Source organism: Cetorhinus maximus, chromosome 16, assembly GCF_964194155.1.
Source record: "Cetorhinus maximus chromosome 16, sCetMax3.hap1.1, whole genome shotgun sequence".
NCBI classification, from domain to species: Eukaryota; Metazoa; Chordata; class Chondrichthyes; order Lamniformes; family Cetorhinidae; genus Cetorhinus; species Cetorhinus maximus.
Window position 1 is genome coordinate 71705944 of NC_135894.1, and position 23664 is coordinate 71729607.

At 45.3% G+C, this 23664-nt stretch overlaps 1 protein-coding gene across 8 annotated transcripts in view; it reads right to left on the reverse strand.

The window, feature by feature from the left end:
• The window catches only part of bbx (BBX high mobility group box domain containing), a 206377-nt gene that overhangs the window by 130247 nt on the left and 52466 nt on the right, over positions 1-23664 (reverse strand). The window contains exon 1 of one of the 8 annotated variants that reach the window (XM_078560040.1): positions 13533-13650. The exons of the other annotated variants lie outside the window; for them this stretch is intronic. The gene's annotated coding sequence lies outside the window, so the exon portion shown is untranslated. Of the gene's footprint in view, positions 1-13532; positions 13651-23664 lie in introns of those variants that run through there. 8 annotated transcript variants of the gene reach the window in all.

Consider the following 23664-nt stretch of genomic DNA (forward strand, 5'->3'; position numbering starts at 1 on the left):
CATTTATTTCGAGTGGACTAGAATATAAAAGCAGGGATGTGCTGCTGAGGCTTTATAAGGCTCTGGTCAGACCACATTTAGAATATTGTGAGCAATTTTGGGCCCCGTATCTCAGGAAGGATGTGCTGGCCCTGGAGAGGGTCCAGAGGAGGTTCACGAGAATGATCTCAGGAATGAAAGGCTTAACATATGAGGAACATTTGAGGACTCTGGGTCTATACTCGATGGAGTTTAGAAGGATGAGGGGGGATCTGATTGAAACTTACAGAATACTGAAAGGCCTGGATAGAGTGGACATGGGGAAGATGTTTCCATTAGTAGGAGAGACCAGGACCCGAGGGCACAGCCTCAGAATAAAGGGAAGACCTTTTAGAACAGAGATGAGGAGAAACTTCTTTAGCTAGAGAGTGGTGAATCTATGGAATTCATTGCCACAGAAGGCTGTGGAGGCCAGGTCATTGAGTGTATTTAAGACCGAGATAGATAGGTTCTTGATTGGTAAGGGGATCAGAGGTTATGGGGAGAAGGCGGGAGAATGGGGTTGAGAAACTTATCAGCCATGATTGAATGGCAGAGCAAACTCGATGGGCCGAATGGCCTAATTTCTGCTCCTATGTCTTATGGTCTTACGTTCTTATGGTCTTAAACCATCGGGATGTTGAAAATGAGGTTCCAGTGCCTGGACTGGTCTGGTGCAGCCTTGCAATACCGTCCACAGAGGGTGTCACGCATCGTCATCACCTGCTGCACCCTTCACAATTTGGCGCTGCAACGGGGAGAGGAGCTGGCTGAGGAGGAGATGGAAGAGCTGCGGGTCTCCTCTGAGGAGGACGACATCGAAGGAGATGAGGGTGAGGAGGTCCTTGAAGGCAAGGATGATGGCGATGAGGCCATCGCACTGTCCAGACAAGGCAGGCGCGCTCAGGAGGCCCTCATAGCTGCTAGATTTGTGGAGGATGATGATGACATGCAGTGAGGGGACATCATGGATCCTCACATTGTATCTGTGAACATTTGACTCCTATCTGGCTGATGGCACCTCACTTGTGCTCTCTGAACAGGGTCATATCATGAAGATGCAACGGGGAAAACTTTAACTTCTCCTAATCCTATGGCATCCTTCATGAGCTGAACCCTTCAGGACCACACTATCACCGGCCACATATACTGATGAGATTGGGGGCCAGCCACACCTCAAAGCTGGGAGCACATAGAGAGAATGACGGAACTCTGTGCTGCCAGCCCACGACATTCTGGCAGCAATGATAAGCCCCATTGAGGTACAGGCATAACTGATGTGACCAGTGACAGAGAAGGCACATCATCAGTGCGCTGGGGAGGTTGTATAAAGTACAGGGAAGAGGCCCTGGACTGAGACACTTGTTTATATCTTGTGCAGGGACCAAGGTCTCACATCTGAGTTACACAAACACTGCTTATCAGAACAAGGAGCCATAGACAAGGAGACTTCTTGGGAGTTTATTAATAAAGTAAACAATATGTACAAGTGATTGACACCCATGCACAGGGTGCACAACAACATCTTCTTAACCTTCCTAACCCTACTGCTACATTGACATCCACAGCCGAGGTGGGCGCAGCCTGCTCACTGCTACACTCTGTCTGTGATGGCCTTGACAGATGTACTCTGGAGAACCGAGACCTGGTGGGACCTGGCCTGCTTTCGGGGTTCCGCCATGTGGCACTGGCACCTTCCTCGGCCTGTGGAACTGGATTTGCTGGAGTCACAGGAAGAGGGGATTCAGATGGGCCGGAAACTCCCAGAGTCACCTGGGTGGATGGCCCCACGATGTGCACCTGCTGATCCTCCTCCTCATGGGTCCCCGAGGGCCCCTGGCTGACTCCTTGAGGAGAAGAGGAAGCTGGAGTGGGATCGAGCTGCCCCACACCCCTTTTGCATACACACTGTTGGAGGGCAACTATAGTCAGTGATGGAGTTCAGCCCACACAGCAGTGCAGGGCTGATGTCCTGGACCAAGGTCTCCATGGAAGCTGCCACCCTACCAGTGTTGACCTTTGTGTGTTGGCATGCTGGCACTATCACCTCAGTCTGAAGGTGGCTGGTCTCCTTCATTATGCCTTGCAATCCGAGGAGTGCAACGGACATCCTTTCCTGATGTTCCCGAGCTTGCTTCGCAGCTCCAGCAAAGGAGGTATGACCGAGTCCAGAGGCTCGTCATCTGACTCGGACTCAGCAGATTTCTGGTCTCCAGCAGTTCTCCGAGTGCCGGAAACCTGGGAAGACCCTGCCGCCATCTGCAGTGGATCAGAGTGCGGTATGCTCACCAAATTGTGATCCCAAGGCTACTCTAGAGCTAGGTCCCACCGAGGTGCAAGTCTCTGCACTGGTGGAGGGTGTGGGTGAGCGCTGTGATGGGTCTTCAATGAGGGTTTCGGAAGATTTCTCTTCCAAGATGTCTTTGGGGCTTGAGTCAAGGACCTGGGTCATGGACCCTTCAGCTGTATCCCAGATTTGCCTGCAAAAGCAAGGAGAGAAAGCAAGCCTGTGAAACAGAACACATCGTTCACAGCATGGTTGTCTGATGGATGTTGCAGAATTGGATCTTCACTTGGTTGAGCACCCTTGACCTCACTGTTAGCACAAGAACGGTCCTGATTTCCGTCGGCCAGCTGGATGGCTCAATTTTCAGAGTCTGTGATCTCAGGCATTCCTCCACCAGTCTGCAACTTCTCCCTTTTGTTGTATGCCAGCTTGTCCTGCATGAATAGAGATGGACAGAGTGTATGCAGGATGCCCGCCAGGCCAGATGAGGAGGATGCCTGGCATATGTGGGTGGTGAGTGGTCCCATGGACAGGATGAGGACAATGAAGGTGAGTGTGAGAGTGTGAATGGTGATGTCCCTTGAACCGGCAGTGAGTGAGGGCCCTGTGGATGTGTGATGGGCTTGTGAGTGTGAGTTGAGAGAGGTGAGAAGACTGAACTACCCTGCAGAACGGAGAAGATCATTCATCCTCTTCCTGCACTGGGTGGCTGTCATCTTTTGCAGGATGCTGGCACTGACCACCACTGCCACTGTCTCCCATGCCGGACTGGTGATGTTGCTGCCCCTCCTGCAGTCAGAGCGGGGGTAGAGGACATCACGGCGGGCCTCCACAGCGCTCAGAAAAACATTCCAGGGACACGTCGCTGAATCGGGGGACTGCAGTCTTCTTGCCTTTCAGGGCCATGTCTTCTTTGCAGCAGTCCTGGGCTGGAAGCACTGAGAGGTGTTCACGCAGCTGCACTTTAAATATGACACCCAGCATGAGGAAACAGCAGGAAGACGGCGTGGTGGGCAAATCAGAGGCTGCCCTCCTGCGAAACAGCGTGTTTCCTGAGAACGCATGATCAATGAGGTGGAATTGGGATGATACGGCATGAAAAGCCGCTATTGCAGCCAGTGGGTGTGATGTTCTTTTTCCCGCCCGCTACCGTACTTAGTGCAAATCTGGGACGTTTCCGCCCAATGTTTATGACGAAACTGACATTTTATCAGGATGGAAATCTAACCTTCCAATTTGTCTAGGAGGGCCAACTTCACAGCTCTTAGATCTTGTGCCTTGTCTTGAGATCTTGTGATAGAGCTCCTCCAACTTGATCTGTGCGCACATTTATATTTCTGGTTGCATTGTAAAAAATAATTCCGATCAACTAAAGGAAAGGTTTAGAATAGCAACTCTTTCAATTAAGTATTATGCAGTCAACTTAGCTCTGAACTTGAAGCAGCTGGGAATACAGTAACTTTTCACTGTTTCAACCACTTTTGGAATCAAGGTTCACTTTGAGCTATCTATTCACTTGAACCTAAAGTCAGTCAGTAACACTGAAACCAACCCATTCCTAATAAGGTAGAACAGTTCTGTGCTGAACAGAAGTTCACTGCAAAAGTGCCCTGTGCATAATTGATTATTTCTATACTACAGATCCAATCCTGTGGAGAAACAGCCACATCACCGAAAGATTCCTGCATCTTTTTTTGCAACTCACTCTTTGCAATTTGAAAACATAGACAGCATCTACCATCACATGATAAAACAGCCACTAATTTTAAAACTGCAACACTATTTAATATTTGGAAAAAAAAATTTATTAACTGTACTTTGAGGTTTCTTGATAAATAAATGATAACAGCTTGTTTACGGCCACTGGTCTTTTTTTTTCTCAAAGAACGATTAAGTCTAGCAAACTTTCTTCAGTAGGCCCTACCATGCAGAAATTGGTATTTCGTGCTTCATTTTTAAGCTGCTTGAAAATGAAGCACGAAAGGGTATTCTTAGTGAGTTAAGGGCATCTGCAGAAGACAGGCTACAGTAGTCGTTTGGTAGTACAGAACTCGAGTGTTGCTGAAAAAGAGAGATACGGCTAAGCTTTTCGTTTTGCGCCCATTAGGACACTCGCAACAATACCAATATAAGGGGAAAAACAACAATTTATACTGCATGTGAAGAGGATGCTGATTGGTGGCAAGTGGCGTTGCCATGGAGAAAGCACCACTGATGGTGACTGACAGTTAACTGCCAAGCATTATTTGAAATTTAATCCAGGTGGCTTGATCCTGATTGGTCCAGGCATTGCCCTGAGGAATGGGCCAGCGAATGGCTGTCATTTATTTTATTTACCTGAAACAGGCACAGTGTGTGTACATGTTCTTTCTTCTGCAAAGAACAGGGCCATGTGTATTAATATACGTAGCTTCCAGTACATGCAAATGCATCACACTGCAAGCTTGACTGACAATCTTAAATTGGTTGTCAGCGTAATTCTTAGCACATTGAGGATTATTTAGCAAATGTTGTCCAATCGCCAAATCACATCTAATGATCGACACTGTCTTTGAATTTTGCAAGGACGGGCTGGTTGGGTGCAGTCTGTACCCGGCCCGTTGTGAACAGCGGCTGGGACATGCTTTTTTATAATGTCTACAGTCTTCGGGACGTACGGCCTACATACCTAACGTCACACTGGCACTGAAATTCATATACCACATCACTCATTTGTGTGATAGGCAGAATGTCTTTTTGGCTTGACGGCAGCATCCTGTTAGTGGCGAATACCACTTGTGTTGCTACTGCATAGTAGCAGCGTGAAATAGCTAACTTCATCTGTTGCTCAAATTTTTGAGAAACCTTGCCCTTCCAGGGTAATCTGAGGTAGATTGGGCACTTTTCAGGGCTGAAAGCGACAGCCTTAGGCCCGTTCATTTGCGTGATATACAGCACAAAATGATCTGATCAGGGTAGATATTATCCTGCAGGGTGCCTTTGAGCATCAAGCTTGCATGGTGGACAAATCGCTCGGGCCCTATTTACAAGGCTGCTGATAATACCAATCTTATAGCTTGTGGAACTGTAAGAATCCCAACGCATATATTGACCAGTGAAGGTAGGCTTGTGGTAGAGAGCCAGATTTCTCAAATAATACGTCAAGGAACGGGAAAAGCTTAGGCATGTCTCTTTTTTCAGCAAAACAGGTTACAGTTGTGGGTGAGATCTTTGAGGACTGATTCTAATTAAGATTCCCACCAAAAAATATTATCTGCCTTTCTCTTTCATGCATTGGTTGACCTAAAGTGCATTTGCCCCCTTTATCTTTTATTCAGATTTCGAGAATTCAATGCATTTTTTTTTTAGCTAAAAAGCTACTTTCCTTGACAAATTATCCTCAGGAGTTTACTTCGCAAAAAATTTTTTAAAAATCAAGGACACAGAATTTTCTGCTTGGCGTGCAGGTGCACGCCTGACACACTCGAGTGTGAAATAGCGCGTGATGACATCAGGTATGCGTCCCAACGTCATCGCACACCCGAGTGATATTTCGGTCAGTGGGGGCATACGAGAGTCGGCAGCACACCCACCAACAATTAAGAGGCCTATTAAGGCCATTAAAGTAGCAACTGACAGCGATTTTTAGCTGCCCGTCCAACATTACGGTTGGCGGGTAGGCGAATCGGCCAGGTGGCCTTTGCATTTTTGAGGAAACCTCATCCAAGGGCAGGACGAGGTTTCCGTGATTAACTAAAAAAAAAATTAAAACATTTTGAAAAAATTTTCATCATCCGTATGTTGAGGTGCCTCATTCTGTCGCTTGGACAGTTTTTCCAGATTTTACATTCTGTTTTTATTGATTTTAAATTCATCTGCTCCGAGGCAGCTCGCTGCCTTCAGGGAGCTTTCCTTCCACGCTTCCCCCACGCACCTGCATTAATTGGCCAACCAGCAAGAAATCGCGGTTGGCAGTCCGTTCCCCGGCCACTCCCAGGCCCATCGATCGCGGCCGCCCCCTGACCCGAAAATTCTGCCCCAAGTGTTGAAGACAAATCCATTTTTTTTCTATTGTAATACAGTAGAAAGAGATCGGGCAGGCCACTCATGTTTGCAATTGTCAGTGCTTTTGTAAAAGTGAATGTCAGTTGGTCTCTAGGTGCAATTCTTTTTCTTCACAATTATTGTTTCATCAGGAGTTCTGATAATGTTTATTGCCCTAGACGCTAACTGTACCTTGGGGAGACTTGGCAAGTTGAACAGCTTACTATTACTACTACTACAAAAAAAATTCAATATGGAAATGTGAAAGCAGTTACTGAGTCTACGAAGAGAAAGGACAAACATCATGATTTAAGAGAAACAGAGACTAAAACATAGAAAAGCAGTAAAATGTCTCGTAGAGTTCAGATGTGATCATGAGGTAGAAGAATGTTAAGTTTCAATACCAAGACACAATCACGATGTACACTGGACCAAAATGTCAAAACTAAGCAAATATTTTTGATAAACACACTAAATTGGCCACCAATCACAATCAAAAGGAGATTATAGTGTCTCTGATACAGTAACTCACATCCAGTTTGACATCCCACATTGTTTTACTCCATATTTCATAAATGTTCTCTTCTTCAATAAATTCACAACTTTTTTCCTCCAATTTTCCTCAGTCACTTCTCTCATACCATTCTTCTGAAGATGTTCACCCATTACTGGGGCACAATTTCACATGTGTTGTCTTCTGGCACTTTACCACAGGGCAATTATTCAGGTGTGAACCTTAACAGTAAATGCTGGCCTAATATTTGACTGACAGGGAGAAGAGGTGGGGTGGGGGGATGGACTACCAATTCAGTGGAACTCAAAACAGCCTTTGCCCAACAAATACACGAACACCCTTCCAGCAGGTTTCACAGGATAGTAGTCAAGATTGACAAAACAGTATAATTGTCCTTAAGGGCACCAAAGCCTCTACAACTGTCTCATTTGGGCTGGATTTTCAGAGCTGGGATGAGTTGGAGGCCCTTTAGAAATGGCAAGAGGGTCTTGATTGCAGGATTCGCAACCCCATTCCAGGGTTTCCGATACTCAGGAGTGCCTTTTAAAGAGTGTGTGCTGGTTCGGATCACGAGCCTGCATTCTGCACCACCAACTTGGCCAGCTCCATTACAGGGAGGGGCATGTCCTAGTCCTCCGCAATTTTCATGGAGTCAGGTCCGCTTTTTGAAGAGTCGTGGTTCACGGCACCTTAGACGTGTTGTGAAACACTGTCTGCATGAGCGGACCTTTTGAAAGCTAAGTTGAAAAGGTCCTCCTGATACCCCCATGCCACGGGTATGGCCCTATGGCCCCCTCATGCTATGGCACTTCCAGGTCAATTCACCCACTATACACTGTATAGAACCAATTAACCCTATAGTGGCAGTATTATGTGTAAAAAATGCTTTAAAAAGCCATTCATTGATAACTTTCCACCTTCTTAAAAAAACTTAATTTAATTATAGGCCAATAATCCAGACCCTTTAACATATCAATAGCTGAAAATGCAAGCACTTGAAACCTCATTATCTTTGTAAATTAACATTGTGAAATTGACAGTATAGATTAGAGCCAGAGCTGTCAGTCAAGCAATATTTTCCCCGGCCATGGAAGTGCCATAATTTGGATGGCAGGGCATGAGGGGCTGTAGGATTGTTGGGATATTCCTTGACATGAGGGCATGAGTGGCCATAAGAGGTGGGTGTAGGCATGAGGTGGCATGGATGGAGCATGGAGAATCTATGGTGGGGGGGGGAAGGTGGGGGCTAGAGGGCCTTCCATTTTCTCATTAGAACTGGGCAAAAATCCCACAGCACCAAGCCGGGCCTTTTGAGACGCCTGCCTCGGCATTCGGCAGCTCCTGTGGCTGCCTCCAAACTTTTTCCTGGGTCGGCTGGCCCAGCTGCAGCCCACACCCACACCCACACCCACCCCCCCCCACAATGAAAATACCATCCTTGCAAGCATTTTCCCCTGAGACGGGCGGCTGAGATGGGAATTTTCCCAATTCCCACTACCAGCCTCGAAGATGAAAATTGGGACAACAAGGAAGCTTTAAGGCCACTACTCCCATCTTTAGGACCACAACTTAAACTTCCCAAAATGATCATTATTCATTCCTAGGCCAGAATTTTACGTCTCACAGGCGGGCGCACACTCGGCCCGAATGGACGCGAAATAGCACAAGATGACATCGGGCAAGCGTCCTGATGTCATCCCGCACGCAAGCAATCTTCAGGTGTCGGAGCCACGCCCAATTAAAGTGCCAATTAAGGCCATTAAAAAGGCAATCGTACTCAATTTTACCTTGCCCGCGCGATTTCACACTCATTGCACAGGCAAAATGGGCAGCCCACTTTTAACAAAACCTCATCCAAGGTTGGGATAAAAAGGGTCAGCAGCATTGCCGGTGTGAGTAGTGAGGAGTTTAGGAGATGGTTTGCTGCTTGTTGCTTATTTGAATTTGACAGCTTCATCTCTGTTCTGAGCTCCAGTCTTAACATTTTTAGGCTTCATTTCAGGACTCATTGGTGTCTCCAATGCCCCCGGAGGATTTTGATCGTGAACCCTTCCAGGCACCAGACAGCCTTCTGCTACCCTGGTAATGGGGATTGTGGTCTCCACTGGTGGCACCTCTTCTGAGGAGGAAGAGAGGGACAGAAAGGAGAGGAGACCAGGTGTCCCTATGCAACTTCCAGGGGAGCGACCTGTGGGACGGGAGGCACAGGAACAAGGGGCACAGGGCCAGGCTGATTGAGCCAGAGGCTTTGCAGTGATTGCTGGGTTTCCCCGCATCCAGGGTGCAATCGACGGCACACAAAGCGCCAGTGGATCAGCCCAGTGCCTTCATCAACAGGAAGGGCTTCCACTCGCTGAATGTACAGATAGTTTGTGACCACGAGACGCAGATCCTGCAAGTCTGTGCAAGGTGCCCTTGGCAGCTCCCATGGCGCTTACATTCTCAGACACTCCCAGGTGCCGAGGCTCTTCAGTGCTCCAGCTCGACTGGATGGGTGGCTGATGAGTGACAAGGGCTATCCTTTGAAAAGGTGGCTTATGACGCCTCTCCACGAGCCAAGAACAGGGGCAGAACAGCGTTATAACAGGAGTCATGCCTCCATAAGGGCTGTGAAAGAAGAGGGCCATAGGTCTTCTGAAGATGCACCTCCAATGCTTGGGCGTCCAGGGGGGGGCACTACAATACCTCCTAGAGCAGGTGTCACTGAGTGTGATTGCATGCTGCACTCTCCACAATCTGGCACTGGCAAGGGGGAACCCACTGGAGGAAGAGGATCTTGAGGCAGCTCCACAGGCCACAGAGGATGAATCCAGTGGCGAGTCAGCAGAGGAGCCCGGTGAGGAGCATGGGGCGGGCGTGGAGGCAGACCTCTGTCCCTTCACTGAGGCAGGGACACCAGAAATGCCTTCATCCAACACTCCTTCAGCTAGGTTGCCAACGATCTGCTTCCGCCTCATGCCAGGGGTGCCATCTCCATCCCGGATGTTTGAACCCTTCCCTTTGAACCCAAAGTCCACTCAGTGCCTGTGCAAAAACGTTTAGAGCCACTCACGTCCAGCATTAGATACTGGCATGCCATACACCTACAAAACAAGTGAAGCATACTCAGGCCATTAAGGAAAAAGCAAAATTTATATCATGTTAGCATTCACATCAAATGAACATAAGAACATATGGTGTTAATGGTCACACCAGTGAACAGATTAACAAAAAATGGCAGAACAGAAGGCCCCCATGCCTAACATAAACAGGGGGAACCAAACCCAACATTTTATTCATCCTTAAACTTCATAGAACCATAGAAAAGTTACAGCACAGAAGGAGGCCATTCGGTCCACCTTGTCCATGCCAGCCCGAGGACACCCAGGTGCCCTTTCTAATCCCACCTTCCTGCACCTGGCCAACAGCCCTGCAGCTTACAGCACTTAAGGTGCAGATCCAGGTACTTTTTAAAAGAGTTTAAAGTTTCTGCCTCTACCACCAACTTGGGCAGCGAATTCCAGACACCCACTACCCTCTGCGTAAAAAAGTTCTTTCTCGTGTCCCCCCTACACCTTCTGCCACTTATCTTGAATCTATGTCCCCTGGTTCTAGAATTCTCCACCAAGGGAAACAATTTTATCTTGTCCACTCTATCTATTCCCCTCATAATTTTGTACACCTCAATCAAGTCACCTCTCAGCCTTCTTTGTTCTAAAGGAAAATAACCCCAACCTATCCAATCTCTCCTCATAGCTACACTTTTCTAAGCCTGGCAACATTCTTGTAAACCTCCTGTGCACTCTCTCCAGAGCTAGTACGTCCTTCCTGTAATGTGGTGACCAGTACCACACACAATACTCCAGTTGAGGCCTCACCAGTGTTTTATACAATTCCAATATTATATCCTTACTTTTATATTCCATACCTCTGCCAATGAAGACGAGCATTCCATTTGCCTTCTTTACAACGTTGTCTACTTGAACTGCTGCTTTCAGGGACCTGTGTACTTGTGCGCCAAGATCTCTCACTTCATCTACCCCTCTTAGTATATTCCCATTTATTGTGTAATCCCTGTAACTGTTTGACCTCCCTAAATGTATGACCTCACACTTCTCTACGTTAAAATCCATCTGCCACTTTACCGCCCACTCCACCAACCCATCTATATCGTTTTGGAGATCATGGCTATCCTCTACACTATCCACTACTCGGCCAATCTTTGTGTCTTCCGCAAATTTCCCAATCGTGCCCCCCACGTTCACGTCCAAATCGTTAATATATAACACAAACAGCAAGGGTCCCAACACCGAGCCCTGTGGAACACTACTTGAGACAACTTTCCATTCGCAAGGGCATCCATCGACCATTACCCTTTGTTTCCTGTTACAAAGCCAACCTTTTATCCAGTTCGCCACATTACCCTGAATCCCATGGGTTTTTACTTTCCTGACCAACCTGCCATGCGGGACCTTGTCAAATGCCTTGCTAAAATCCATGTACACAACATCCACTGCATTACCTTCATCAAGCCCTCTTGTCACTTCCTCAAAGAATTCAGTCAAATTTGTGAAGCAAGACCTTCCTTTAACAAATCCATGCTGACCATCCCTGACTAGTCCATGCCTTTCCACATGACAGTTAATCCTATCTCTCAGGATTGATTCTACTAATTTGCTCACCACCGATGTAAGACTAACTGGCCTATAATTGTTTGGCATTTCCTTTGATCCCTTTTTAAACAATGGAACCACATTTGCATTTCTCCAGTCCTCCGGTATCCTCCCTGTATCTAGTTAAGATTGGAAAATCCTCAGATCTTCTGCTATCTCCTCCCTGACTTCCTTCAGCAGCCTCGGAAACAATCCATCTGGCCCTGGTGACTTATCAACTTTCAAGGATTTCAACCCTTCAAGTACTTCCTCTCTCTTTATGACTACCCCGTCCAATATCTCGTAGTGTTCCTCCTGGACTACTATATCTACATCCTCCTTTCCTTTGTAAACACGGAGACAAAATATTCATTTAAAACCCTTCCCACAGCCTCTGCATCTACACACAAATTTCCATCTTCATCTCTGATAGTTCCCACTTTTTCCTTAACTAGCCTTTTAGCATTAATGATTTGGTAAAACATCTTTGGGTTATCTTTAACTTTACTTGCTAATCTTTTTTCATGCCCTCTCTTTGATTTCCTTATTTCCTATTTTACTTCATCCCTTCACTTCCTATATTCGTCTAGGCTATCTGCAGTACTTAGTTCTTTGTGCCTATTGTACGCTTTCTTTTTTTGTTTGATCTTCCCCTGTATTCCTCTAGACAACCAGGGGGGTCTAGATTTGGCAGTGCCACTCTTATTTTTGTAGGGGACATGTCTACTTTGTACAATTAGGATCTCGCTTTTTAGTGCTTCCCACTGGTTTTCCACTGTTTTATCCTCCAGCAGTGCTGTCCAGTCTACCTCAGCCAAGTCCCTTCTCATTTCTGCAAAATTTGCCTACCCCCAGTTCAAGACTTTTACTCCTACCTTACCTCTGTCCTTTTCCATGGTAATGCTAAATCCAACTAAATTGTGATCAATGTCCCCGATATGGTCACCAACTGTCACTTCACCCACTTGCCCGTCTTCGTTACCCAAGACTAGGTCTAGAATTGCATCTCCTCTCGTTGGGTTTGTCACTAATTGGTTGAAAACATTTTCCTGGACACACTGCATGAATTTTTCTCCCTCAGTGCCCATTATATTGTTTGAATCCTAGTTGATATTAGGATAGTTGAAGTCTCCTACTATTATTGCCCTCTTGTTCTTACAAGCAGGAATTTGCCGACATATTTGTCCTTCTATCTCCCTTTTACTATTTGGGGGTCTGTAGTATACTCCCAGTAGTGTGACTGCCTCTTTTTTATTTCTAAGCTCAATCCACAAAGCCTCGTTTGTTGACCCATTTAGTATATCATCCCTTCTCACAACTGGAATTGATTCTTTAACCATTAGTGCTACCCCCCCCTCCTTTTTTATCTCCTACTCTATTGTGTCTGAAGACTCTATAACCAGAGATATTAAGCTGCCAGTTTTGTCCCTCTTTTAGCCAGATCTCCGTTATAGCAATGACATCCTGCTGCCCTGTGTCTACCTGTGTCCTTAACTCATCTACCTTGTTTGTAATACTCCTTGCATTGAAGTATAAACAGGTTAACCCCGTCAATTTCCCTTGCTGGATACTTGTAAACTTTGCTTCTCCTGTAACTTCATGTCTATCACAACGTCCCTATCTAATGTTCTACCTCTATTTTTCTGATCTGAATCTGACCTATCTGATCCTACTCCTGGGATCCCATGCCCCTGCCACACTAGTTTAAATACTCCCTACAGAACTAGCAAAAGCTCCCGCAAGGACACTGGTCCCAGCTCTGCCTGGGTGCAGCCCGTCCGGTTTGGACAGGTCCCACCTTCCCCAGAACCGGTCCCAGTGCCTCAAGAATCTGAATCTCTCATGGCTACACCATCTCTCCAGCCACGTGTTCATTTGGTCTATCCTCTTATTTCTGCTCTTGCTAGCACGTGGAACTGGGAGTAATCTTGAGATTACTACATTTGAGGTTTCATGGGGAAAGTATTTAGAGAATAAAAGCAATTTAATTAGCTTTGCTTCATTAACCGATGGCTGAATTGTTAGACCAAAGATTTAATTTCACCAGAGTTTAACTTACGGCAATGAGTTAACTGAGAAGTTATTCAAATTTTCTGTTCCAACAAATAGGAACAAGCCTGTACAAAAGTGATTTGTAATGTTTTGGTGGTAAAATGGAGAATGTGGCAACTAAAAAAAAAAGACATGAAGGAGGAATTGTTCAAAAAGAAGAAATAGAATTTCTGCCACACTTCCAGCAAGAGGCATGGCAGCAGAGTGCGAGCCACACGGAGAAATTATTGATCTCTGGGATTCACCAAGGGTACGGTAGCATTTTGATATGTTAGTGGAGTAGTTATCCAGAGAAAATCAGCTGACGTTTCCAGCCGGTGGTGAGATCGTTGTTCCAGTCTCCTGGACAGATTCCAAAGATTCTCCCCTGGTAGCCTTCAGGGAGCTGCCTCTGCCGGTTTTAAAGTGCCCGCCGAGTCGGCATTGGACCCGGCGCCTGACAGGCTCCCACCCGGCCCTTCCCAACCATTGAGAGGGAGCATTCCACACTGGGTGACCTTAATTGGCCATCCAGCGTGAAATCACGTTTGCAACGCGACCGCAGCCGGGAGTGGAGGCCACATCCACTTCCGCCAACTTGACGCACACGCCAAGCATGAAATTCAGGCCCTAGTCTCCTTAAAAGCATTCAAAAAATAAGCAATTTCTATGCCATATCTTATGATTTGTGAACATCCATCAGTAGAATATCGGTGATAATTTACATTGTGTCATTGCCCCAATATTATTTTACTTGGAAAGTCAAACAAAAAGTATTTCATTCATATCCATTACTTGCATACACACCCTTTGGTACTGAGAAGGTAATGAAAAGTGAGGCAGACAAAACAGAATAAATGCAAAGGCAAAGAACGTGTTAGAAAATTAGCATATTGGTATACAACATAGTGTTGTGGGAGCTGTAATGATACCATATTTATTGGAGTTTTCTGTTTATCATCAGCATACATCAAGTGTATTAGACAAGTGCAACAAAAGTACTTTTTAAAAAAGAATTAATTGGGCACTGCAGCGTTTTTGCACATAAAGCAAACAGCATTCACTATTATGTTGTAATGATGCTCAAATTACAACATACACGAGGCAAGTTAATTGCTTGCACTGGTTGAATAAATATAGGATAATGCATGAGACACCATGTGTTGCTTTGCACTTGCGCCTGTTGTACTGTGATTTACAGCCCAAACTGACTCTCATAGCAGTTTAATCAGTGTATCATCTTGTATTTATTCAAACCAATAAAAGCAAATAACCTGTATGTAACTTGAAAATCCTAATAGAACAGCCAGTTCACATACTGATTCAGGTGTAATGTAAATAGAAAATGCTCGAAATACTCAACAGGTCGGGTAGCACCTGGAGAGAGAAAGAGGGCCAATGTTTGAGGTCACCCTTTCATCATAACTGGAAAAAACAGTAGAGATGTAACAGATTTTAAGCAGGCACAAAGGCAGGAAAATAGGGTTGGGGAGAGAACAAAAAATGTCTGTGATAGGGTGGAAGGCAGTAGAGATTAAATTACAAAAGGGATAATGGTGCAAAACAAAAAGGAGGTGGTAATGGAACAAGTAAAAAAACAAAAGATGGGTCTAGAGGAGCTGTACATGTAAAAACAGTCACTACCAATAAATGCCATTCAGAAACTAAACTAAACAAAAAAAGAAAAAAAAAATGGGAAAGAGGTCATGATCTGAAATTGTTGAACTCAATGTCGAGTCTGGAAGGTTGTGTCGTGATTAATCGAAAAATAACTGCTTTGTCCATCACCTCAGCTCACACTACAAGTGTGAACCTGACCTTCCAGCCACCTGTCATTTTACCTCTCTGCCCCATTCCCACTTGGACCTCTCTGTCCTCGACTTCCTACACTTTTCCAATGAGACCCAATGTAAGCTCAAGGGCATTATTCTTGTTTTTGTGGGTTTTTTCTTACCTCATTTGTTCTTCCGTGTCCTTCCCCCACTCCCTCTCTACTTGCTTAAAATTGGTTCCGCTCTCACCTTTTTCAGTTTGGATAAAAGATCATTCACCTGAAACACTGGGCAGAATTTTCCTACAGGCTTTGGGACACAGACGTTGGGATCAAATGGGGATCCCAAGCCTGCACCTGCCGGCAATGAGACCAGCAGAGCAATCTTCCTGGAGTGCCGGCAGCTCTGAAAACTTGGCTAACACACAGAGCGGTGGGCACTGCTGAGGTAGCTCAGGGACCAAGAGGGTGCTTCAACGTGGAGCTGCCCATACTGGCTTGCACAACAATCAAAAAAATTGGATCGAGCCCAGCAGATGAATTGCGGTGGAGGGGCAAGCCCTCTGATGGGTCATTCTCAGCCTCATTATTGCAGCCCCCTCTTTACAACATGGGGTTTCTGACTCCTATGGCCTGATGGCCTGCTGCGAGGAGGGCACCTCCATTAATCTGGAGGCCTCCGCGTAAAGTTGGGGGGCACTCTGCCATGAGCAAAATGGAGGAGAGGGCCAGGAAAATTCAGCCTATTAACTCTGTTTCTCACTCCACAGATGCTGTGAAACCTGCTGAGTATTTCCAACATTTTCGGTTTATATTTCAGACTTCCAGCATTCACAGTATTTTGCTTCTGACTCAAGTGTACCACATCATCAAGTTAGTTCAAGCCTACAGTAGTGCTGTATTTGTTCCAGCATAGCACCTAAAGCCAACACAGTACTTTAAAATAAAAGCAAAAAACTGCGGATGCTGGAAATCCAAAACAAAAACAAAAATACCTGGAAAAACTCAGCAGGTCTGACAGCATCTGCAGAGAGGAACACAGTTAACGTTTCGAGTCCGTATGACTCTTCAACAGAACTAAGTAAAAATAGAAAAGAGGTGAAATATAAGCTAGTTTAAGAGGGGAGGGGTGGATATCCAGCTCTACCCCCCCCTCCTTAAACCAGCTTATATTTCACCTCTTTTCTATTTTTCCTTAGTTCTGTTGAAGAGTCATACGGACTCAAAACGTTAACTGTGCTCCTCTCCGCAGATGCTGACAGTACTTTAAAATCCGCTAGACCTAATAGTGTTATGCACGCCAAAATTTCCCTCATCTATACATGCACATTTGCACTCCAAATTTTGAAGTAAAGCAACTTGATCAATGGAAAGCACGAGGTAGCAATGTTATTAATTAATAGAACAATGAGTTTACAGGGAGTGAGATTAGCCGAGTTACTCTCACAAAGAGCCAGCACAGACATGATAGGCTGAATTGCCTCCTGTGTTGTACCATTTTATGATTCTGTGAAATTATAGCAACCTACAAAATGAAAGATCAGGCTTCTGGAATTGAATTACATGACTCTAATTGGAGTCAGTGGGCTTTGCTTCACTCCATGCTGCATATATGCTCTGTACATTCTAGGATCATATCAATGCAAGTTAAGTATACAGAATACAACATATACTAACAGAATTACCTGGAAAAGCTCAGCAGGTCTGGCAACATCGGTGGAGAAGAAAAGAGTTGACGTTTCGAGTCCACATGACCCTTCAACAGAACTGTTGAAGGGTCATTTGGACTCGAAACGTCAATTCTTTTCTTCTCCACCGATGTTGCCAGACCTGCTGAGCTTTTCCAGGTAATTCTGTTTTTGTTTTGGATTTCCAGCATCCGCAGTAGTTTTTTGTTTTTACAACATATACTAACTTGTCTTAAGCCAACCAAATGAAACTGAGTTGTAATCTACATCTATTCTAATCATTAAAGTTTAGATATTCTCATAATTCTTATACTCACAGCTAAACAATTGCCATAAAGGGACAATGGCCCTGACTCTCCAGTAAAAATAAGAAGACTATCAGCGCTCAAACAGCCACATCCAGCACCTGCAAATGCACAGTTAAATGTGGAAATATGGAAATAAGGAAGCTGCTGTCCGAGTTGCCCTGTCCTCCAGAAGTTTCACTGTAACCGTATCTCGCCAAGAGACTAGGGATTGAAACACACGCAATGGAATAAAAGCAAAATACTGCGGATGCTAGAAATCCGAAACAAAAACAGAACATGCTGAAAAATCTCAGCAGGTCTGACAGCATCTGTGAAGAGAGAAACAGAGTTAAAGTTTCGAGTCCGGATGACTCTTCTTCAGAGCTAAAGAGAGGTAAAAATGTGATTAAATTTATACTGTTTCAGGGGGGTGGAGCAGGTTGAGCTGGATATAAAGTTCCAATATGAAGCAATGGAATAAAGTTGGGGTGCTTAGGTGATACCAATAAACATGCCAGAAAAACTTGGATTTGTCCATTCCAGTCCAAGTGTATTTTAACAGCATGGTAAATCTTAATTACTGCCAAACATCCTCTCTGTCACTGAAAATTAACTGTAACAATGTGGAGTCTCATTTGTTCAGATTTTAATCAATGCTGGAGATCTTAAAAAGTGAAAAAAATAATTTAACTTATTCTTTTTATTTCTTTTATCCTTCATGCATTCTCTTTGTTTTGCTTTATGCACATGATTTGTTATTGAATTCAATATTCTAATTCACACTTCCTGGTCCTGACTCTGTGGACGCAATCTTATCCCCTTTGAAAAGTTTCATGGCTTGGCACAGTCGGGTGAGAGATGTGCCCTTGGCATGATCTTACCGGGGCAGCCAATTAACAGGCTGCCTCTGTGTACACCATTCAATTAAGGACAGTGGGCAGGAGGCAGGAGACCCAGTCAGAAGACCCGAAGCTGTCGACAGGCGACGGCCAACAGCCCCACTGGGTGATGCAGGTAGGGGAGTGAAAGATCATGTCAAAATGCAGGTGCTCTCTGGACAGTTCAGCAAAATTGAAAATAAAGAATGGCAACTCGGCTGTCAAGGCATCATTGTGGAGGGGGAACCTTTCCACAGGACTGCTTTTGGTTGGAGCTCCAGGATGGGGGGGTTAATTTAGTTTAGAGACGGTGGCGATGGCGTGCCAGCCTGCTGCTGAGAGGTCACATTGAGGCATCTACTCGTCTTCACCATTGGTGGGGACCTATCCGACATCTTGAAGATGCTGGCAGCTTCACCAGTTTGCATTCAAGTGAGTACTTAATTACCCAAATTGTCTGCCCATCACTCCTGGGTGGGTAGCCAGTGCTTGTTTGACCTCCCACTCTGGCAAGATCACTGAGACGGAACACATCAGGGAACCAACTCAATGTACTGTTTTCTCATTTTGCTCCCACCTCTAGACCCAGGTCTGCTAGATTGGGAAAGTTCTGTCCCATATTTCTCTGTAAGGATTCTTCAGTCTCGTTGGTTAAGGAGATAAACAGTTGCTTGCCTTGTTCACACAGGTTCAAGATCCCCTGTAGGGCACTGCACTAATCTGAACTTCTAATTAAGACACGTTCCAGTGCAAAAGCCCACAGAAAGGCTGTAGACAAGTTTGAATGTAATGAACGACTGGCACCATTCATTTAGCATTGACCGCAAAATCCAGGCCAAGTCTTCTCTGACAGTAGAAATCTGCAACTGTGACTGGGATAGGGCTATATATTGTGGTAAATAAGTTACTGCAATGGCACTTCTCACAGCCAGCAACACTTTTAACCTCACCCATCAAATCACACTATACTAGCATCACAAATTTCTGGAATGGCAAAGTAAAAACAGCACAGCAATGTCAATGAAGAATCAAGGAGCCCGTGAACATCAAGCTCAATGGTTTATATTCTTAAACAATGAAAGAAAAGATTAGAAGAATAAACAGAGTGAACAACAGAGAAGGAAATACAGTGAATTAGTGTCAAATTAGATACAAAGAGAGAAATAAAGAAGGCAAGGAGAGTGAACAAGAGGAGGGAAAAAATGACAGAAAAGGGAAAGTCAAAGAACAATTGAAAAAAAGCAGAAGGGGATATTGAAACCAGGTTATGTTTGGCATTTGTTGTATTGGTCCTTGAGAAGTTAATGAGTGAGTGGCAGGGTAGGTGTGTGAAACATGCAAGCATTCTTGACCCATGAAGTATGAGACTAGTGGCGCTGTCCATCATGGTCAGAAACAGTTAAGTCCTTTCAGGGGAACATAAGAATTGTTAGACAAAAAGACACCAAAGTCCTTTCTAGTTAATTTTCTACCATTTTGGGACCCTAGGTCCTAGGCCACCTTTTTCCTCCTGAGAACATTACGCTTAATATATCACATCTCTAGCCTATATATTGTATCCCAAAATTATTTTCTGAATTCGCATTGTGTGTCAAAACAGCTTTGCCTCCCAACTCTAAACAGGCATGTGAATAACAATACTGTCAAGACAACTAAAAACTTTCAAAAACATACAAGAACAATTTACTATCTGCAGGAGTTTTATCATATTATATTATATATATTGTATATCATATTACTATCAGCGGGGAGTTTTAATGTGGTAGCTTGATGGAGGTGAGGTAGTATGATAGCACATGGAAAGCCTGTATCTGCAATGCACCTGTCTGTGCCTTTCCAACCTAGCCACATAAATGACAATCCACCTGAGTCGTTGTCATTTAAAGGGACACTACGAAGGTGACAGTTAAAGGATTGTGAAGGTAGAACAGAGGAAGCAGCTAATGAATTCCCATTAAGGCAAGGTTGTGCCTCAGTTCACAGATACTTCCCTAGACCTGATACTGCAGGCTGCAAGGACTCGTTGGGAGATACTCTTCCCTGCCAATGGGAGGAAAAGTTTAATGCAGAGAGCAAAAACACATGGCTGGAGAATATTCAAGGCATGGAAAGTGGATAAAATTGCACAACTACATCCTGATGTGCATATCAACCCAATTCCCCCTCACAACCACCCACAAGTTCCCCTTCAAGCTACACACCATCCTGACTTGGAACACTATCATCATTCCTTCACTGTAGCTGGGTCAAAATCCTGGAACTCCCTCCCTAACAGCACTGCGGGCGTTCCTACACCAGATGGACTGCAGCAGTTCAAGAAGACAGCTCACCACTACCTTCTCAAGGGTAATCAGGGATGGACAATAAATGCTGGCCTAGTCAGCAACACACATATCCCGTGGAAGGGTAAATAAAAATACTCTGCCTTCCCAAGTCCACTCCTCACACCAACCTTGCAGGTGCAAGCATCCTGCTCTGTGCATGCACTTCCTTGCATCCCCATATGACCATCCACCACTCGCCCTTATCTTAATGCAATTACATGCCTCTCCCGCATGTCTCCCTCAAAAAAATGTTGTTCAACACATTTCATTACTCTCACCCATAGGCCTCTCCTTCTCTCCTTGCAGAAGAGAGCACACAATAGCAGGGAGAAGCAGAGAACTGGAGGTGGAATACTCTAGCCATCTTGTAACTGGCAGCTGCAGAGGAAGGAGGAGGCACTAGAGATAAAATGAGTACAATGTGCTTGCCAGAGGTGGAGAAATGGGGGCCTCCCAACTACCCAGTGATAAAATTAAATATCGCACAGCCACAAGGCATGCAACACTGCTACATGTGGAAAAGCAGAATACTATGGATGATGGAAATCGGAAACAGAAATGCTGGAAATACTCAGTAGGTCAGGCAACATTTGTGGAGGAAGAAACGGAGTTAATGTTTCAGGTCGATGACCTTTCATCAGAGCTAGGAAAAATATCTATACTGCTTTTGACTCACTCATGTTCACCTGATGTCAGGAGCTGGTGAAATATGATCATGGACATAATGACGACATCCTCTTACCTTGACAGTGCTAATTCATGTCTTACATCTTCCACAGACCCTTCAAGTGGAGGTGCTGCAGGAGGACAAAGACATCACAGAGGAGGCCATACAGTCCAAGAGGAAAGCGCTCATGCAGACTATGCACCAGCTCAAGTACACAGATTTCGGGGGTCTGGTAAGACAGATAGTTGGGCTTTCACCTGGTGTCTCATGCATCACAACACAAGTCAACAAGAGCAGGAAGTGGAAACAGGCACTGAGATGGAGAGTCCTCGGAGGGCACAGGATGCTCCAAGTTCTACTCAGCTGGACAGAGATGCTGGACCTCCGGGGCCGTCAATGACGAGGATAATTCTGGAGCAGCAGCAAAATTGAGAAAGATATTGGCTGGCTTTTCAACCCCATTGTTCATGCTTCTAAAGAAATTGGAGGAGTCCATCCCAAGAATAAGTGCCACAATGTCGTAGGTTTTTGCGATGATGTCTTCATTCATAGAAAGATTGGCCAGCTGAAGGCATGCTGGCCCTCACCAATGACTTGCACATTCTGAATGCCACCTTAAAGAGGATTAATGAAACCTTAGCCGTGGCCCTTCAATGTTCCTTCGATTTGCAGCAAAATGCTCTCCAGTTCATTGCTAGCGAGGAAGTGCAGGTAGGCCAACAGGAGGGGGACGGAGAAAGGAGACGAAAATGAGGAATGAAAACAGAGTTAACATTTTGAGTCTTCAGAGCTCGAAATGTTAACTCTGTTTCTCTCTCCACAGGTGCTGCCAAACCTGCTGAGTTTTTCCAGTATTTTCTGTTTTTTATTTCAGATTTCCAGCATCCGCAGGATTTTGCTTTTATCATGAAAGTGAGGACTCTGCTTAAAGCACTTTCATTTCTCACCTGTTGCCACCGCTCAGTCGGCGTCCCACAATGCTGCTTCCTGGAACTTCCTTCCTAACAGCACTGTTAGTGTATGTGCACCAGATGGGGACTGCAGCCATTTGAGAAGGTGGCTTACCACCACCTTCTCAAGGGCAATTAGAGATGAGCAACTATACTCACACCCCATGAAGGAAAAAAAAAGTCCCAATGATCGTGCCTGTTCCTGCACAGATGCATGTGAAACAGCCATTGGTCGGGTTCTCCTGGCTCCAAAGCCAAGATGCTGTCGGCCAAGGGCACCTCAGCAGTCAAAGCAGGGATATGGGCAGCTGCCTCTCCATCTGCTGAAGCCAGAGGATTTACACCTCAAAGGAGTATCAGAAAAAGAGTAAAGAATTGTAGTCGCATAAAAGTGTGCACATAAGTGTGTTGCACAACATTAGATCATTAATTTTCTGATTAGCATCTGAGTCACGTAAAAATTACTTGTTTGTACCACTTTCCCATCTTGACCATTTTTAGCTACTGCCCGACAAGTGGTCCTCTCCCTTTTAATGAATAGAAAACAGGTCTTAAGGCTAAGCAATGGGTGTCTGTGACATGGATAATCTGTTGATTGCAGTATTGTCTTGTGTTGAGGGAAAGAGATCTTCGTGGGTTCAGACTGTGGCTGGCAGATGGATGCACTGAAACAAACTAACTAAATCTCGCTAGCATGAGGCCATCTCTGGGACCTCAGCAGCGATGTGCACTGCAACTGGTGCCATGGACACATTATCTTCTTCCTTCTTCTCCTCCTAAGAGACACTGCACTATGTACCTTGCACCTTCTGCAGCTGCAATCCTAGCACACCACAATCATTCTTGAGGCCTTGGTAGCTGCATATTGAAGGGCGCCTCCAGATTTGTTGTAACACAGGAAGCATATGTTGAGCATTGTGATTGCTCAATGATACACCTTGGTTGTATCAATGACTTTGATTGTACTGGTCTTGAGGCAAACTTTTTGGGCTCCTCAAGGGTACCATCAGCCACATTTTAAGTAGCAGGCAGTCAGCAAGTCTGTTCCAAGGTGTGAAGAGCTCAGGAAAGGTGGGCTGGTGCAGAACAAATGCAACACGGCAGCTCCTGGAGAATCCTACACACTGCATAATGATCTTTTTGCGGTTGCAGACAAGCTACCCAATAATGGAGTGGAAGCCCTTATGGTTCACAAACATTTCAGGGTGATCTGGGGGTGCCTTGATTGCCACGTGTGCAACCGGCGATGCCCTGAACTTGTGAGAAGCCAGCCAGAGCAGCAAACCCAACTCAATCTGACAGGTTTCATTGGTGGCAAAGTGTACAGCAATAGCCTGCCCTGGCATACAAGGCATCGGTCAACTGCGTGGTGCGTGGTTTTTGGGACACGGACTGCAAAATTCTGCAAACACCTCCTGCAGATCGCTGGGAGGAACCAGAGAAGTTGAGGGTGGTGGTCACTTTGACAGCTACTTGTAAAGAATGGCATCATGTCCACTTGGCACAGGTCTTTTTCCAGGAGGCTGCAAATGTCTGCGGCGACATATAATGCGATACCTGGAGCCTCCTGAGGCACTGGTGTTTGGACGGTCCAG